The sequence below is a fragment of the Lemur catta genome, chromosome 8 (assembly GCF_020740605.2).
Source record: "Lemur catta isolate mLemCat1 chromosome 8, mLemCat1.pri, whole genome shotgun sequence".
Taxonomy (NCBI): Eukaryota; Metazoa; Chordata; class Mammalia; order Primates; family Lemuridae; genus Lemur; species Lemur catta.
The window spans coordinates 102,099,476-102,118,943 of NC_059135.1; the positions used below are offsets into that span (position 1 = coordinate 102,099,476).

The window sequence follows — 19,468 nt, forward strand, 5'->3', positions numbered from 1 at the left end:
TGAATATGAAATGGTGTCTCTTTGTGGCTTCAACTTGCATTTCTGATTACTAATGAGTTGAGTGACTTGAGCATCTTATCTATGTTTATGGGTCATTTATATTTCCTTTAATGGGAAATTTCTATGAGTTTTCCCCATTTTTCTATTACCCTACCTTTGACATATCATTGGTGTAAAAAATATATGTATGTTTACAGATACTTGCCCCTCCTCCACTCTAGGTGTGTCTGTTCATACGTGTTACAACTACCTTCTCCCAGGTTGTGGCTTGTCTTGTCATTCTCTTTAACATGCCTTAAGAACAGAAGTTTTTAGTTTTAATATAGAGAAATCTGTCAATCTAGTCCTATATGGTTTATGTGTTTTGTGCTTAAGAAACTCTTCCCCACATCGAAGTCATAAATTCTCCTACGTTTTTTTTTTTTTTTTCTTTTAAGGCTGCTCAAGTGAAGCAGTGGGAGTGGAGAGGGAACACAGGAATCTGTAACTGGCTGTGATCAATTAGCTGTAAACACCACTGCACTCGGACCAGCCTGTCCCGTGTTATCCTTTAATATTTTATAGTTTTTATTTTGACATGAAAGCTTTTAAGCCGCCTGGCAATGCTTTTTGTATATGGCATGAGGTTAGAATCCAGGTTAATTTTTTCCACAAAGAGAACGAATGGTCTCCGCACCAGGTACGGAACAGGCAGGCCTCTCGCAGCCCGGCGGGTCCGCACCCGGGCCCTGCTCCCGTGGGAGGCAGAGCGATGAAAGGGTCCGGTCCCAGGGCCTGTGAATATGTTATGTTATGTGCCAGAGAGGAGTTAAGGTTGCAGAATTAAGGCTGCTAATCAACTGACCTTGAAACAGGGACAGTACACCGGCTTCCGTGGGTGGGGCCGACACAGGTGAAACGTTAGCCGGCACAGCCCGCCTGGGCATTCCTCTTCTGGAAAGCCTCACCCCGCGTCTGCCCCACTGTCAGGGGCCCTGAACAGACGACCCTCGTGGCGCGACACACACCCTCCACACCCGGTGGTGGCCTCTCTGCCCAGCCAGACGCTGAGTGCCCTGAAGGCGACTCTTAGTAAATGCTAAATACACAAATGAGTGAACCGATGGGTGGAGGAACTGCGGCTGAATGGCGACTAACCAGATGAATGAACAAATGGGGAGATGAGCGCGGGAAGCGGGAGCCTGGAGGACCAGCAGGTGGGCAAGCGGGGAGCCCTCAGAGCCGGCGCCAGGAGCACAGCTAGGGCTCCGAGCACGTCCCAGAACCGGCCCGGGCTGCCCCGCCTCCAGCCGGGCGGCAGTGGCCTGAGCCCAGCCTGCTTGTGGCAGCCAAGGGCCTGGCTCCTGACCGTGCGTATAGCCAAGAGTCCCAAAGAACCCTCGTATTTTTTTTATTTCATTTGTGTTTTAAAACTGTTTTATTATGGAAAGTTTCAAAGATGCACAAAGGGAGAGTAATAGTATAATAAACCTTATATATCCATTGTCCAGCTTGAGCAATTCTCACCATGTGGCCAGTTTGGTTTCATCATCTAATTCACCTCCCCACTGGATGGTTTTTAAAATAAAACCAAGGTATATAAATACCACAGCATATGTTTCTAAGAAATAAGGACCCCATTTGTCTTTTTGAAAAACATAACTACAATACACATCTAAAACAAACTGCAATCCATTAAAGGCTGTCAAAGTCACATACCTTCTTCTCTAGGGCTCTAAAAAAACCTTTTTATTTTGAAATAATTATAGAGTTACAAGGTGTTAAAACCTTACTGCAGGTCCTGTGGTATCCTTCACCCAGTCTCCCCAGATGGCATATCTCGAATAAGTGTAGCACGATATCACAGCCAGGACCTGGCGTTGGTACGATGTGTGTGTGTTCTATGCCATTTTATCACACATACAGATATGTGTAGCCACCAGAGCAAACTGTATGTAAGCTTTTAAGGTTGCCGTTTTCGCTCAGCCGAAAGCCTGAGATCCATCCAAGTTGTTGTATTAATATGTCACTCCTTTTTGTTGCTGAGTAGTAGTCCCTAGTATGCAAATAAATACCACAGTTTGTTTAACCATTCACTTGTTTAAGGATGTGTGAGTTGGTTCCAATTATTGGATGTTATGAACACAGCTGCTATGAGCGTCCATGAGCAAGGTTTTGTCTGAACATAAGTTTCACCTCTCTGGGATGGGTGCCTAGGAGTGCAACTGCTGAGTCACATGGGAGTTGGATATTTAGTTTCTAAGAAACTGCCAAACTAGTTTTCAGAGTGGGTGGACCATTTTATATCCCCACCAGTAATTGCATGAGAGACCCAGTGTCTCTGAATCCTCACCAGCATTTGGTATTGTAACTACTTCATATTTTAGACATTCTGATATGTCTGATAGACATATCTCCTTATGGTCCCAATTTGCATTTCCCAAAAGGCTGGTGAGGCTGAACATTTTTTCATGCACTTCTTTGCCATCTATCCTCGGTGAAATATCGCTTCACGTCTTTTGCCTATTTTCTAACTGGATTTTTTGTTGTTTTAATGTTGAGATTTAAGAGTTCTTTATATATTGTAAATGTGAGTTCTTTGTTAAATATGTGGTTTGTGAGCATTTTCTCCTAGTCTGTAGCTTATCTTTTCATTCCTTATCAAAGGTTTTCATGAGGCAAACATTTTAAATTTTCACGATGTTAAATTTATCAATGTTTCCTTTTATGAGTCATGCCTTTGTGTCATGTCTAAGAACTCCTCACCAAACCCTTGTTCCCAAAGATTTTCTTTTATACTTTCTTCAATTTTTTTCTTTTTCAGTTGAACTGTATTTTCCCAAGATGTGGCAGCAGATCCGTCACCGCAAACAGAATGCCGACTGTCAAGGAAAACTGTTCCTCTGGGCCCCTTTTGACCACAGCAGCTGTGGGGAAGCAGCTGCAGCTTCAATACGGACCACTGTTATGTTTTCTTCTAAAAGTTCACAGTTTTACATTGAAATCTATGATCCATTTCAGTTGGTTTTTTGACATAATATGTGAGGTTTAGGTTAAAGTTCATTTTCATTGCCTACAGATGGTCTGATTTTTCCAGCACTATTTGTGAAAAGACTATCTTTCCTCCCCTGAATTACTTTTGTACGTTTGTAAAATTCAGTTGGCGAAGTGAGGACTTTACTACCTATTTTACAGAATAAAGATGGTTATCAGAGAATACTAGGAACTGTTGTATACCAACACATTAAACTAGAAGAAATGGAAAATTTCTAGAAACACACATCTACCAAAACTGACTCAAAAAGAAATAGAAAATCTGAATAGACTTATAATTGGTAAGGAGATTGAATAAGTAATCAAAAGCATTCCAATAAAGAAAAGCCCAGGGCCAGATGGCTTCTACCATTTAAAGAATAATTAACACCAATTCTTCTCAAACTCTTCCAAAAAATTGAAGAGGAGAGAATACTTCCTAACTCATTCTATAAGGCCAGTATTACCCTGATAATAAACCAGACAAAGAAACTACAAGAAAAGAAAACTAAGGCTAACGTCCCTTACGAATATAGATGCAAAACTCTTCAACAAAATACTACCAAATCAAATTCAACAGGGCCCTCACGGCGTGGGGGCGGCTGCAGCGTGTGTGAGAAGAAGATGAATCTGCAAAGAAGATTCAGGAGGAATGTCCAGGAAGGGAGGAAACCAGAGGAAAAGATGAGGCCGGGCGCAGTGGCTCACGCCTGTAATCCTAGCACTCTGGGAGGCCAAGGCGGGTGGATCGCTCAAGGTCAGGAGTTTGAGACCAGCCTGAGCAAGAGTGAGACCCCGTCTCTACCAAAAATAGAAAGAAATGATTTGGACAGCTAAAAATCTATGTAGAAAAAATTAGCTGGGCATGATGGAGCATGCCTGTAGTCCCAGCTACTCGGGAGGCTGAGGCAGTAGGATTGCTTAAGCCCAGGAGTTTGAGGTTGCTGTGAGCTAGGCTGATGCCACGGCACTCACTCTATCCCGCGCGACAAAGCGAGACTCTGTCTCAAAGAAAAAAAAAAAAAGACAGAGGAAAAGATGCTGGAACCACAGGAGAACGGCATGATTGACCCAGCAGACTATGCACAAGAAACCATCCTCCTTTCCCAACTCCAACCTCTCCAAGAGGAAAGAGGTGAAGAAGCTGGGCCTGCTGCAGCCTGTGGAGCAGCTGCCGCTGCACCTCCAGAGAACAGTCAGAAGGGACGCACCCAGGCTGGATGCACAGAAACTAATTGCAGAGAGGGGCTTCCAGCCTGGAGGAATTTGTTTGACAAGGCAAACGTCAAAGGTAAAGGTCATGCAGCTGAAGACTCGAAGACGCTAATCAGACACATGGAGCACTGGGCACATAGGCTGCTCCCTACACTGCAATTTGAGGACTTTATTGACCTGGGAAATAAAAAGGAAGTTCAGACCTGTTTAAAACAAATTAGACTTGGTCTCGCTATTTTACCTGAAGATTTTGTTAGTGGTGATGATGAGGGAGGGAAAATGATGGCCATGAAGTAAGAGCTACTGAATTAGATCCCTTTTTGACAAACTCATCTGAAAGTGAGAAGTTTGCTTCCAAATCAAGTAGAAGCCTAACAGAAGAGCAACAACAAAGAATTGAGAGAAATAAACAACTGGCCTTGGAAAGAAGGCAGGCAAAGCTACTGAGTAATAATACTCAGTCCCTAGGAAATGACGTGTTAATGGACACACCCAGGGCACAGATAGTTGAAGAGGTTCATACTGGTGAGGATCAAAAGGAGTCGTCAAATGGACCAAACAAAGACATTCTGGACAGTCCATGTAGTGATGTTCCTGCTAATACTTTAAATGACAAGGAGGAATTAAAATTAGAGGAAACTCAGCTGGGCCAATTCTTTTAAAATGTGCAATAGTAACTTTATGTTTCATCCAGAAATGTTACTGAGATAGTCTTCCAGCAAGAGAAAATGTATCTGTTAACTTGCTATCCTGCAAGGTTGGGATTACTATGCATTTTATCTACTTTGAGTGAAAATCCTTAGGTAGTAAAACTTTTTGCAGATTCCTGTTAGAGATCTGGTATTTATTTATAATTATGTTTGTCACTTATTAGCTGAAGTTAAGCCTATTTATTCTCTATAGTGTTTATTTTTACATTGGTATGACTTCATAAAATAATTAGTAGTTAATAGACAGCTTCTGTTCTAGTGTGCCATTGAGTGCCTTGTTTTCACTAAGTTGGGTGACATTTTAAGATGTAAATATATATTGAATGTTAATGTCCATTTTTAAAAAGTAAAAATAAAAATTGTCTTACAAACTAAAAAAAAATCAAATTCAACAGCATATTAAAAGGATTATATATCATGACAAAATGGGATTTATTTCTTGAATGCAAGGATGGTTCAACATATGAAAATGAATCAATATAATATGCTACATTAACAGAATGAAGGAGAAAATACACATCCTCTCAACTGATGCAGAAAAACCATTCTTCAACACCTTGTCATGATAAAACACTCACTAAATTAGGAATACAAAGAAAAATATTCTTAACACGATAACGGCCACCTATGAAACACTCACAACTGACCTCATACTCAATGGTGGGAGATCAGGGACAAGACAAGGATGCCTGCCTTCTCCAATTCTATTCACTACAGTACTGGAAGTCCTGGTGAGAGCAAATAGGCAAGAAGAAGAAATAAAAGGTATCCAAATTCAAAAGGAAAAATAAAATGATCTCTGTTTGCAGATGAGATGATCTTATATGGAGAAAACCTAAAAGAATCCATAATAAAATTGTTAGAGGTGATAAATTCAGCAAAACTGCAGAATATAAATCAACGTACAAAATCAGTATATTTCTGTGTTTTTACAATTAATAATCTGAAAAGGAAAAATTTTAAAATTTCATTATAGTAGCATCAAAAAGAATAAAATACTTAGGAATAAGTTTAACAAGGAGTCAAAAGATTTATACAATAAAAACTATAAAATATTGCTGAAAGAAATGAAAGAAAAACTAAAAAAATGGAAAGGTATCCCATGTGCATGGATTGAAAGACAATATTTTTAAGATGACAAAACTATCCAAAGAATCTACAGATTCAATGCATTCCTATAAAAATGTCAGTGGCATTTTTTATACAAATAGAAAAACTCATCTTAAAATTCATATAGAATCTCAAGGGACTTGAATAGCCAAAATCATCTTGAAAAAACAACAAGTTGAAGGACCCACACTTCTTGATTTCAAAACTTACTTCAAAGGGCCGGGCGCGGTGGCTCACGCCTGTAATCCCAGCACTCTGGGAGGCCAAGGTGGGTGGATCGCTCGAGGTCAGGAGTTTGAGACCAGCCTGAGCAAGAGCAAGACCCCATCTCTACTAAAAAATAGAAAGAAATTATCTGGCCAACTAAAAAAATATATATAGAAAAAATTAGCCGGGCATGGTGGTGCATGCCTGTAGTCCCAGCTACTCGGGAGGCTGAGCCAGTAGGATCGCTTAAGCCCAGGAGTTTGAGGTTTCTGTGAGCTAGGCTGACGCCACGGCACTCACTCTAGTCGAGCAACAGAGCGAGACTCTGTCTCAAAAAAAAAAAAAAAACTTACTGCAAAGTTGCAATAAGCAAACATGTGGTACTGACATAAGGACAGACAAACAGACCAAAGGAATAGAACAGAAGATCCAGAAATAAACCCTCACATATGTGGTCAATTGATTCTTGAGAGAGGTGCCAAGAACTCAATGGGGGAAAAGGGAGTCTTTTCAACAAATGGTGTTGGGAAACTGGACATCCAAATGCAAAAGAATGAAGATGGACTCTTACCTAACAAATATAAAAATCAGCTCTAAATAAAAGCTAAAACTATAAAACTTCTAGAATAAAACATAGAGGAAAAGCTGTATGATATTGGATTTGGAAATGATTTCCTGGAAATAACACCAAAAGCACAGGCAACAAAAGAAAAAGAAATATAAATTGGACTACATCAAATTTAAAACTCCTATGCATCAAAGGACAGTATCAGTAGAGAAAAGGTAAGAAAATATTTACAGAAAGGGAGAAGATATTTACAAATCATGTATCTGGTAGGAGATTGATATCCAGAATGTATAAAGAACTACAACTCAGAAAACAAAACGAAAGAAACAAACCAAAAACTCAAAAAACAACTCAATACAAAAATGGGCAAAGGAATTGAACAGACATATCTCCAAAGCAGATATACAAATGGCTAAACAGCTCATAAAAAGATGCTCAACATCAGTAATCATTAGGGAAATGCAAAACCACAACGATGTATCACTTCACATCCATAGGATGGTTATTATTAAAAAAACAACAAAAGATGGAAAATAACAATATGTGGACTATCTCTCAACTGTTTAAACAACTGGTTGGCTATACTTGTGTGACGCTGTTTCTGGATTCTCTGTTCTAATCCTTGTGTTCATCCTCCTCCCAGGCCATCTTGTTTTTTGTGGGTCTGTAATAATTCCTGAAATTTAGTAGAGTGGTACCTCTTACTTTATTCCATCTTTTTCAGAACTGTTTTGGCTATTTGTGTTCCTTTGCCTTCCCATATAAATTTTAGAATAATCTTGTCTACAGTCACAAAAAGTCTTGCTGAGATTTTGATAGGAATTGCACTAAATCTATACCAATTTGGAGACCAGTGAGTGCTGCTGAGTCTTCCAATCCACGAACACAGAATATCTCCCCATGTTTAGATTCTCTTTGATTTCTTTCAGTGCTCCTTTATTTTAAAGCAAGTCCCAGACATCATATAATTTAATCTGTAAACACTATAGTATATGTCTTAAAAGATAAGGTCTGCCCCCTCTCTCTGCCACACTTTCTCTGGGGCATTTTTAAAGCAATGGTCTCTCTAGGGGAATGACAGATTTCTCGTAGGAGTCACTGCTTTTCTTAGCTCTTTTCTCAGGCAGTCCCAGCTGGGGTCTCAGCAGTTCGCAGAATGATTGCTCATCTAGCAACTTTGCAGACTGAGAGAAAAGAAAGTCAGTGTCATCACAAATCTCCCACGACTTTTAGTCATCGTCTTATATTCTAGCTTCCAGCACAGGGTGTGGGGTTCAGAAGGTGGTCCTGAGGGTTTCACGACCCAGTAAACGAGGGAAAGAGAAGGTGTTGTGGGAGTGGGGGTGGGGCGGGGAAGGGCCCCAGGACTGAAGCAGGGGTCCAGGCTCTGTGCTCTCCGTGTCACCAGCCTGGAGACACTCGCCTCAAGCTCTCTGGTGTGGAGCAAGGCCCCCAGAGGGTCACCCACAACGAATTGGTATGAACACATTAAAGGGTGTGGCCACATGTCCCACACATGGCCCGGTCAGCACACAAGCCGGTCTTGACCCCGGATTTTTAATTTCTATACAGGAAGACAAGTCAGCTGTCTGATCCATTCTAAATCCTAACACTGTTTAGACAGCAAGCAGCACAGCTCAGAATTCTGGATTTGGACAAAAGTTCAGCGAGGGTGCCTTTACCTCTGGTGAACAGCAGCCGACAGTTCTCTGCTCCCCCTTGCAAGGGAAGATGGTGGTTCTGGCCTCCAGGGAGAGCCCTGGGACATCTCCTCAGCGTGTACCTCTTTGCTGTGCTGCTCCGCAGCCCTGGAAGTCAGTGGTTCTCAGAGTGGGGCCCAGCCTGGCAGCTGCTCTTGGGGGCTCGTTAGAGAGGCACATTCTCAGGACCCTCCCCAGGCCTGCTGATCAAGACGAGGGGGCAGGACCCCGCAGGCTGCGTCTGCACAGCCCTCCGTGTGCCCTGGTGTGTGCAGGAAGTTTGAGGTGCCCTGCTTTCCTCAAGAACCATTAAGAAAGTGACTCCTAACGCTGCAGAAAGTTCTGCTCCAGCAAATAAAGGCAATATAGTCTTCGGGGTGGCCTTGGAGCCTTTTAGAAATCTCTCTACAAAGCCTGGCATGCGGTCTCAGTGTGGAAACAGGAATCTGGGCACGTGGGGCATCTGGAGGGCTGCAGGCACCAACGAGCCAGGGGCTTCTACGCATTTGTGTCTGTCTCTCTGCATCCACTCCACAGCATTTGTCCAGTGCCCACCGTGTTGGTGCCACCGAATGCCACGCCGGGTTCTAAGGGTGCAGCGTGAAGGAGACCAGAGCCCTGCAGGAAACAGGGGCGTTAAACAAATGGTGTCCAGTAATGCCGTGAGGCAGGAGGCACAGGAGACCCCGACCAGGCCCGGAGAGCCCAAGGTGACGTGTTGGCAGGGGGCGCGAAGGGGCCAAAGAGAGTTCCAGGCAATGTGGACAGCATCAGCCCCAGAAGCCAGCTGGTGGGGCTGTTCAAGGACATGGAAGAGTTGTGGACTAGCTGGAGTAGAGTGAGACACAGAGGAGAGGCACAGGTGCAGCTCCAAGGCAGCTGGCAGGACGGCAGCAGGTCACTGCCTGGGAGGGGCGGCGGGTGCAGGCACTGTCCCCATCCCCGGCAGCACTGAGCTGCAGGAGTGGCATACATCCGGTCTGCTGCTGTACAGGCATCTCACTCCGTCCTTGCGACATGAGCAGGAAGGTGAGATGCTGGGCCCCTTCTACAGATGAGGAAGCTGGGGCCCAGAGAGGTGAAGCTCCTTCGCCACTGTCACACAGCTCACAAGGAACCAAATCTCTTGGGCCAGTCAGGTCTCTGGGTGTTTTCACTGGACGACTTAGTTTAAACTGCATGATTTCTGCAGGAAGGAGTCCTGCTGACGGTGAGGCCCACAGTCGAGGCTGGGTGGGGGCCCTGCTTACTGCTAGAAGAGCAGTTCGCACGGGCAGCGTCTACTCCTCTGTCCACAGCCTCTCCGCTGCCCTGCCCTGCGCTCCGGCAGCCTGGTCTGGGAGCCCCACAGCCCTGGGGCCAGGCTGGCCGTGGGATCTCTCCCTTCCTGGCTCTTGTTCTCCTGGTGCCTTTGCTTACTGCCTGACATCTGCCTTCTGCTCTGTCTCAATCCCATCCAGCTTTTGGCTTTTTTTTTTTTTTGAGACAGAGTCTCGCTGTGTTGCCCGGGCTAGAGTGAGTGCCGTGGTGTCAGCCTAGCTCACAGCAACCTCAAACTCCTGGGTTTAAGCGATCCTACTGCCTCAGCCTCCCGAGTAGCTGGGACTGCAGGCATGTGCCACCATGCCCGGCTAATTTTTTCTATATAGATTTTTAGCTGTCCAAATCATTTCTTTCTATTTTTAGTAGAGACGGGGTCTCACTCTTGCTCAGGCTGGTCTCAAACTCCTGAGCTCCAGCGATCCACCGGTCTCGGCCTCCCAGAGGGCTAGGATTACAGGCGTGAGCCACCGCGCCCGGCCGACTTTTTTAAAAAATTATTTTTAATGGACTTTATTTTTTAGAACAGTTTTAGATCTGCAGAACAATTGAGCAGACAGTACGGAGAGTTCCCCTAAAGCCCACACCAGCTTCTCCTGTTACTACGATTTCACCTTTAGTGTGGTACATTTGTCACCATGCGTGAACCTGTATTAACACATTATTATTAACATGCGCAGGTTTCCTCCGTTTTCCCCTAATGTCCTTTTTCTGTTCCAGGGTCCCACACTACATTTAGTCATCTCCCCAGCTCGAGAATTTTGATTTTCGGTTGCACGAAAGGCTCATTTACAACTTAAGCTTCGGAGAGCTTTGTTCCTTTGGCAACTAAAACTCTACGGCGTCTGCAGCACCAAATCGGACCCCCTCCCCTCTGCAAGGCTGACCTGCGGTTTCCTCTTGGGAAAGGCTCTGAGCTGCTCTCAGCCTCCCTGGTCTCCCGGTTCTCTTACAGGTGGGAGGAAAATAGCCTTTTCTGAGACTTTACAGTGCGCCCCCGGCAGAGTGTCCGACTCCAGCCGCCTCTGAAGCAGAGCTCGCTGGGCACACTGCACTGCCAACCCCCGGGGCTCGCTGGGGTCTCAGACCACTGGCTGCAAAGGCAGGAGTAAAGCGCTCCAGGCTCCCCTCCCAAACTCACACGCACGCGCGCACATGCACACACACACACGCACACGCACACACCCACGCACACCCACACGCACACACCCACACCCACGCACACAGCCCCACACACGCACACATCCACATGCGCACATACACCCACACACACGTGCACACATGTGCACACACACGTACACACACATGTGCGTGCACACACACCCACGCACACCCCCATGCACACACATGCTCACACCCACGCATGCACACATGCACCTGCACACAGATGCACACACACACCCACGCACGCACACACCCGCACACACCCACCCCCCACACACCTACGCACACACGCACCCACACCCACGCACACTCACCCACACACATGTGTGTGCCCATGCACACACACACACCCACACACACACATGCACACATAGCCATGCACACCCCCCCACACGCACACATACATGCACCCACACACCCGCACACACCCACGCACACACGCACACACCCACATGCACACACACACCCACACTCGTGCATGCACACACACCCACGCACACACGCACACACACACATGCACACACACCCACACACACATACACACACATGCACACACACCCCCACACTCATGCGTGCACACACACACATGCACACACACACTCGTGTGCACGCACACACACACGCACACACACCCACGCACATATGCACACCCCCCCCCCACACACACACACACACACGCACGGCGCGGGACGGCCTCCTCTCCAGCCAGCTCCCTCTCCCACGTGGCCACACCCTCTCTGCAACTCTCCCACCTCCAATCTCCCTGCCCCAACCTCGCAGCCCGGCCCGTGAGCGCCCTGTGCGCCCCGCTGCTCGTGCTGTAGGGCCATGTTACTGCAGGCATTAAGCACCTGGGAAATTAGTCAAAAGACAGGTCTTTGTGTATAAAAGATGCTTTGTGGTTAATTACTTCGAAAAGTAATCACATAAAAATATGATACGTCATGCTTTAGCAAGAAGTGAAGCGTGAATTTCGACACATGGTATTTTATGTTGGGCAAACGTGAGGTGCCGAGGATGCGAACAGTGGTTCCTCTAAGTTTAGGCTGCTGTAAAATTCAAGTAATGACTTTGATTTTTCACTGAACAGAACCTGCCCACAAGACGACATTCTACATCATAGACTTTTGGAGTACAAATCCAGGGAAGGCAGTATCTTTACAAATTAACACCATGAAATTATGTCCCGTATGGCTTTAATGAAATTTTTCATTATTTTCACTTTGATGCTCCACAATACAGCAAAATCATGTCATAATTTAATGATTTTCACCACAAAAATTATTTAAATGCTAGAATTCTAGAAGAAAACGTAGGAAAGACTCTTACAGACATTGGTCTAGGCAAAGAATTTATGAAGAAAACCCCTAAGGCAATCACAGCAACAACAAAAATAAACGAATGGGACCTCATTAAATTAAAAAGCTTCTGCACAGCCAAAGAAACAGTCACGAAAATAAACAGACAACCTACAGAATGGGAAAAAATTTTCACATACTGCACATCAGATAAAGGACTGATAACAAGAATCTATTTAGAACTCAGGAAAATCAGCAAGAAAAAAATCAAACAACCCTATCAAAAAGTGGGCAAATGACATGAATAGAAATTTTTCAAAAGAAGATATAAGAATGGCTAACAAACATATGAAAAAATGCTCAACATCCCTAATCATCAGGGAAATGCAAATCAAAACCACAATGAGATACCACTTAACTCCGGTGAGAATGGCCTTTATCAAAAAATCCCAAAACAACACGTTGGCATGGATGCGGAGAGATAGGAACACTCATACACTGCTGGTGGGACTGCAAACTAGTGCAGCCCCTGTGGAAAGCATTATGGAGATACCTTAAACAGATTCAAGTAGACCTACCATTCGATCCAGCAATCCCATTATTGGGCATCTACCCAGAAGAACAAAAGTCATTCTATAACAAAGATACCTGTACCCAAATGTTTATAGCAGCACAATTCATAATTGCAAAGATGTGGAAACAACCCAAGTGCCCATTAATCCACGAATGGATTAGTAAACTGTGGTATATGTATACCATGGAGTATTACTCAGCTATAAGAAATAACGGTGATACGACATCTCTTTGGTTCTCCTGGAGAGAGCTGGAACCCATTATATTAAGTGAAGTATCCAAAGAATGGAAAAACAAGCATCACATGTACTCACCAGAAAACTGGTTTCCCTGATCATCACTTAAATGCACATCGGGGAAGGATACCAATTGGATATCAGACTGAGACAGGGGGTGGGGGGAGGGGATGGGTGTATGCCTACATGACAAGTGCGTTGCGGACCTTCTGGGGAATGGTCATGCTTGAAGGTGCTGACTTGGGGAGGTGGGGGGTGGGGGGAGGGGATGGAGGTATGACTACATGGTGAGTGCCAGGTGCGCTGTCTGGGGAATGGACACGCTTGAGGCTCTGACTCAGGGGGATGGGCGGGACACGGACAATGTATATAACCTGAGCTTTTGTACCCCCATGAAGAGCTGAAATAAAAAAAAATTATTTAAATGCCACGTAAAACACCATGATCATTCAGGTAGATCATCGCTGGGCCAGTCTCTCCCTCTGCTGGTGTGCAAGCTGCCGTGGTGACCGCAGCAGGGCACACGCACGTCCCCATCCTGAGGCTGTCTCTCAGTGAGGGAGCGCCATGCCTCGAAAGCTCCAGCATTTCGGCCTGTGACGGTTGAGTGTGCCAACACCAGCTTCAGGCTGAAGTGACTCTCCAGACAGCGTCAAGTCTCCTCGGGCACAGCGGACCCCTGGCATTGGCAGGTGCAGACGTTCGACGCGCACGCTGGCGGACTCTGTTTGGAAGACCCATGCCTCTCTTCAGTTCGTGTCCTGATTCATGCAGCCTTTCTCCAGCCTATTATTTAAAAAACTGCCTCACATATAATTATACCTTTAAAATAAAGAATACAAATAAATATACCGCCAGCTTGGAGAGCGCGGGGCCTTGCACTTTGTACTACCCTCATAGCACACTTCTCTGTAACGCTGCCCAGGGTGCCCTGTGCTTCCTCCTTTACAAGCTGCCAACTCTTTAATTTCAGCATTTAAGATTTGAAGATATTGTATCTGTCAGTAGTCTCAGGGACTGCTGAGGGAATCCTTTCACAGTGATTATGGTTTCTTGAGTCAGAAGTTTTTCCTGGATCTTGAAGGTGTGGTTGTGCATATATACCTCTCACCTTGTCCATGCAAAGAAAGCAGTGGTCGACTTCATTTCCACCGCACCCTCCATGAAATCAACTGCAGAACGTCTTTGCACATATGTTTTGGTTCTTGCTGTCAGAGTACCCGATTCCACAATGAAAGGCATCCCCCACTCCACTCTGAAGCCTCTGGCTTTGCAGCTGTCAGTATCTTGTATCTTCTGTCTAACACAGCCGGGCTTGGGTTCACATCTGGGTATTTGGACACATCTGCACTGTAGTCATTGTAACAGCTTCCGACAGGTGGTCAGATTGCAATGCACATGTGACCTGCTGTGGGGCTACACTAGGCAACACCCCCTGCCACTCCACCAGCCTGCTGGGCTCTTCTTCTGGGATGCCTGATAAACATCACAAAGTTAATGTGCCCCAAGCAGTACTTCCGACCACCCACCCAAACCACCCAAGCCATGGGCCTTCTGATCTCAGTATCTGACAACTACGTTCTTTCAGTGGCTCAGAATAAAAATCTTGGCATCACCCTTAACTTCTCCCTTTCTCTCACCATTCACATCCATTCCATCAGCAAGTCAATCAGCTCTGCCTCTACTTCGTTACCCAGAATCCAACCATTTCTCATCTCTCCACCAGCAAGCTTTGGTGCAGGCCACATGCCTGCCTCCTCCCCTACAGCAGCCTCCCAGCTGGTCTCTCCTCTGCACAACACCAGAGTGGTCACATCATTCCTCTGCCTAAGATCTTCAAAGGCTCCTATTTAATTCAGAGTGAGAGTCAAAGTTCTTACTGTGGCATCCAAAGTTTGTTGCCCATCTGGCCTCACTTCCTCTCTGCACCCTACCTATGCTACTCTAGCTCTGATGAGTTCCTGACCAATCTGAGTTAACCAATTTTGATGGAAACCATTGGAACCACTGCTGCAGACATTGACAGTGTACAGTGTTTTCCAAGCGGTTAGCACAGAGGCACATGCTTAAGCTTCAGGGAAGCTCAAGTCCTACAATGTTGCTGGAAGATGCAGACTTTCCAGAAATTGCATTGTTTTTCTCTTCTGCTACCATCATTTTTCCTATCAACCCTGACACTGTCTATTCAAATGCACATATCTTTTAAGACAAATAAAACAAATTTGCTAAATTTGTCCCCTTTTCAAAATACTTCCCATAAAATTCCTAGGCCACGCTTGAGCACTGGAGAGACTCGGAGTAGCCTGGGGTCGGGCAAAGGGTTAGAGCTGGGCTCACGGGGGCTGCCAGGGCCACGCGTGCTAACATGCCTGGACTGGTTTGTTTTACTATGAAGAAAATGCAATCTCAACCTCTCGGATTAAGATTCGACGAACATTTTCATTTACTTCTCTGCCATGGAACTATGTTATTTGTCTTCATTTTATAAAAGAGAAACTCTGTAGTGTGGAAAGACTTTAGCAGCTTTGAGAAAACGGGAACAGAACTGAGACACAAGCCCGTGTGGTCTCCAACACACAAACCTCCGCTCTATCAACGTGCCCACCTCCTTTTTTCCCTGAAGTGCTGTCCAAAATTAACTTGCAAGTACTGTCCATTCTGGATCTTCTTTAAACACACAAACATGAATCTGATTTCTAAAGTGGAAATGTCCCTGGAGTGTGCTAAGATGCGAGGCTCTGTAAGGACGTGGCTTTAGTTTCTATTCATTGTATGCCATGCGCACAGATAACTTAGCCTCCTCACAATGGTAGTAACACTCACTCCGCCTCCCCCACCCTTCATTACTCCTAGACAGAGGCAATTAGGGTCAACCAAAAAACTTAACTTTCCCTGTCAGAGAGTTTCAAAAATATCTCCCTCAATTGCTCAATGAATAAAATATTTATTTTATCTTAAGGGCTTCCAGTAACAGTGGAATGGCTACAGGAAACAAACTCTGCGCAGATAATTATGACTACTGGAATACAAAGTACAGCTATCTGAGGCGGGTGCAGTGGCTCACGCCTATAATCCCAGCACTTTGGGAGGCGAGGTGGGAGGATCGCTTGAGGCCGGGAGTTTGAGATCAGCCCGGGCAATACAGCCAGATCTTGCCTCTACAAAAAATAATAATAATAAAAATTAGCTGGGAGTGATGGAGTATAATCCCATCTACTCATAGGCTGAGGGAGGAGGATCCTTGAGCCAGGAGTTTGAGGTTACAGTCAGCGATGATCCAGCCACTGCACTCCCGCTGGGGAGGCAGAGTAAGACCTGGGCTCTAAACACAACAACCACCGCCCAGCTACCTGATGGTGCTGGAGAATGACCCAAAGCAGACAGAAACCACAGAGAGTGCCACGGGCTGAGGCTCCTGCTCTTTCGGTGATCTCCCTAAGGGCAGGCACCAAGGTGAGGCTAAAGCCCAGACAGAAACCTGCAGTTAGTCTCATTGATTGAACAATCAAAAACAAATTTCAGGGTGATCACAGAAGCCTGAATAATGAGGAAAATCCCAGGAAAAGGAGCTTCAGGGAGAACTACAGATAAATTTCGGGTGGAACTCTGCTCAAGTCTTTGGCTGACCCCTGAACTAGGACAGTATGGGGAAGACCCCACGCAACTGGCTAGGGCCAAAAACCTGAACACAGAATGTGAAGTTTTAATTCAGCCACATTAACTCCCTGCCAAAAGGAAAAAACAAACAAACAAACAAAACAACAACAACAAAAAAAACAAACTCTTCAGCGAAACAACAGAATCCAAAGACTCTGCAGTCTATCACTCACTGACCAAGATGCCAATGAAAGAAAGAAGAAAAAGAAAACGTGACTGACACTCAGAAGTCAACCAATGAAGACCAACATTTAGACAATCCAGAGGTCAGAAAAAACAGGTGAACTATTACACCAGTGCTCAAAAACATACAGAAAAACATGCTTCTAAAGCATGAAGAGGTAGGAGATGGTAAAAAAAAAAAAAAGGAGAAATATAACAAATTATCAAATGGAAATTCTAGAACTGGAAAATACAGTATCTGAAATAAAAATGTGTACTGAAAAGGCTTATGGAAATATCAGAAGAAAGAGTCAGTGAATCTGAAGATAGAACAATGGAAATGAACCAATCTGAAAAAGACAAAAACATGTTGGAAAAGAAGGAAAAGCACCTCAGTGACTTGTGGGACAATATTAAGTGGTCTAACATACATGAGGAGAGAGTGAATGAAGCAGAAACAAATCTAAAGAAATAATGGCTAATGATTTCACAAATTCAGTAAAAGACATAGATTTACAGATTCAAGGAGATCGCTGAATCCCGAGCAGGATAAACACAGAGACACTAACTGGATGGACCTTAGCTGAGTGACAGCTGACTTCTCATCACAAATAGCAAAAGACAGAGTAGTGTGACAACATCTTTGAATGGCTGAAAGGAAAGAACTGCCAACTCAGAATTCTATATCAGCAAAAATACCTTGCAAGAATAAAAGTGAAATAAAGACATCTTCAGAAAAATGAAAACTAAGAGAATTAGTGGCCAGCAGGTCATTACTACAAGAAGGGCCGTGTGAAGCTCCTCGGGCTGAGGTGACATGACAAGAGGTAAAAATTCTGATCTTCAAGAAGGAAGGACAGCACCAGAAGTGGTAAAATTGTGGGTATACACACCACCCTGTTTTAAAATTAATTTTTTTTAAACATATATAATGGTTTAAAGCAAAAATTATAACATTGTACTGTGGGGCTTATTGTGTATGTGGATGAACATATAAATGACAGTCCTATCATAAATTCAGGAAATAAATAAATGAAATTATATAGTTGCAAGGTTCTTACATTTTATATAAAGTGGTAAATATTACTTTTAATAGACTATGAAAAATTAATGACATATAATCTCCAGAGCAACCATTACAAAATAATGCAAAGGAATAGTGATAAGTCAAAAATAAATTAAAGTGGAATTTTAAAAAATCCCAATTAACCAAAAAGAAGTCAGGAAAGGAGAAAGGCACAAAAAGGAGATGGGACAAAAGAAAAGCAAAATGGTAAATATAAGTCCAACTATATCAATAATCACATTAAATGTTAGTGGTCTAAACACTCCATTTGAAAGACAGACTGCTGTGATGGTAATGTTCTAGTTCTTGAGCTTGGTGTTGGCTGCACAGGAATGTTCGCTTTGTGAAAATTCATCAAAACATACTTATTATTGGTGCACTTTTATGTATGCATATCATACTCCAAGAAAAGTTTTACAAAGAACAAATATGTTGATCCAATTTTTCTGCTTTTAGGATTTTTATCTTAAAAAACAAGTACTAAAAAAACCACACAAATATGTATATTTTGATCCCAGCATTGATTCTAATACTAAAAAATTAAAGACAAACTAATTGTATAATATATTATTAGGAAACTAGTCAAATACATCAATGTACACTTATATAATGAAATACCATGCAGCCAATTCAAAAGAATGATTTAGCCCTATATTTATTTTTAAAACTCACTAAAAACATATTATTGATGTGAATTAAAAAGTAGGTTAAAAACCAGTATGCAGAGTGTGAATCTTATTTATGAAAATTAATTAAAAGACAAATAATGAAAAGGCACATATATATATACCAAAGGTTATGTACCAAATTGTTAACAGTATCTATTTTTGGATGGTGGGATTTCAGATGAATTTAACCCTAATTATTTTCTGTTATTTTGAATTTGTCAAGATGAAAACAGTATCTTCATAATCAGAAGAAGCAATAAACATGTTTATATTTTAAAACAAATATTTGTGAAGAGTTAATAAAAAAAAGAGGAAAATACCCTGGCTTAAAAAAAAGTAAGAACATCTTAAGAAGTTGAATGAAAAGTAATAAATACCTGTTCGAAGGTACCAGAGAGATCCCAAGGAAACGGGCAATCGTAGGGCTGAGATGGGGAAAGGAGAGGAGGGAGGGAGGCCACGCCGCACCTGGGCCGCCTCCCCGCGGGCGCTGGCTCTGCGCAGAGCCGGGCGGGCGGGTCAGGGATGGCGGCGGCGCCGCCTTCTGCCGTGGGGACACGTCCCTGTGGAGGGCCGAGGCCGCAGCGGCTCTCCATCAGTGTTAGCTGTCATTACGCGGCCAAGACAAACACCTTCACCCTTTGTTTGGACCCCTTCAATTAGAGTTTCCTCTGCAATTTCATAGCATTTGTCACATCTTCCACTTGGTATTTTAGTGGAAGATGCGAGTCCCCGTCTGCCTTACCCGACTGTGAGGTACCTGAGTGCGGCGACAGCCTCTCCTTGCCTAAACCACCGCCGG

The 19,468-nt window shown here is 44.1% G+C and overlaps 1 non-coding gene and 1 pseudogene across 1 annotated transcript; one reads left to right on the forward strand and one right to left on the reverse strand.

The window, feature by feature from the left end:
- Positions 1 to 2,806: 2,806 nt before the first annotated feature.
- Positions 2,807 to 2,943, reverse strand: LOC123644243. Its single transcript, XR_006737062.1, has one exon. It is a non-coding gene; the product is annotated as a small nucleolar RNA SNORA16B/SNORA16A family (small nucleolar RNA).
- A 1,150-nt stretch (positions 2,944 to 4,093) lies between these two features.
- Positions 4,094 to 4,889, forward strand: LOC123644147 (annotated as a pseudogene).
- Positions 4,890 to 19,468: the final 14,579 nt, after the last annotated feature.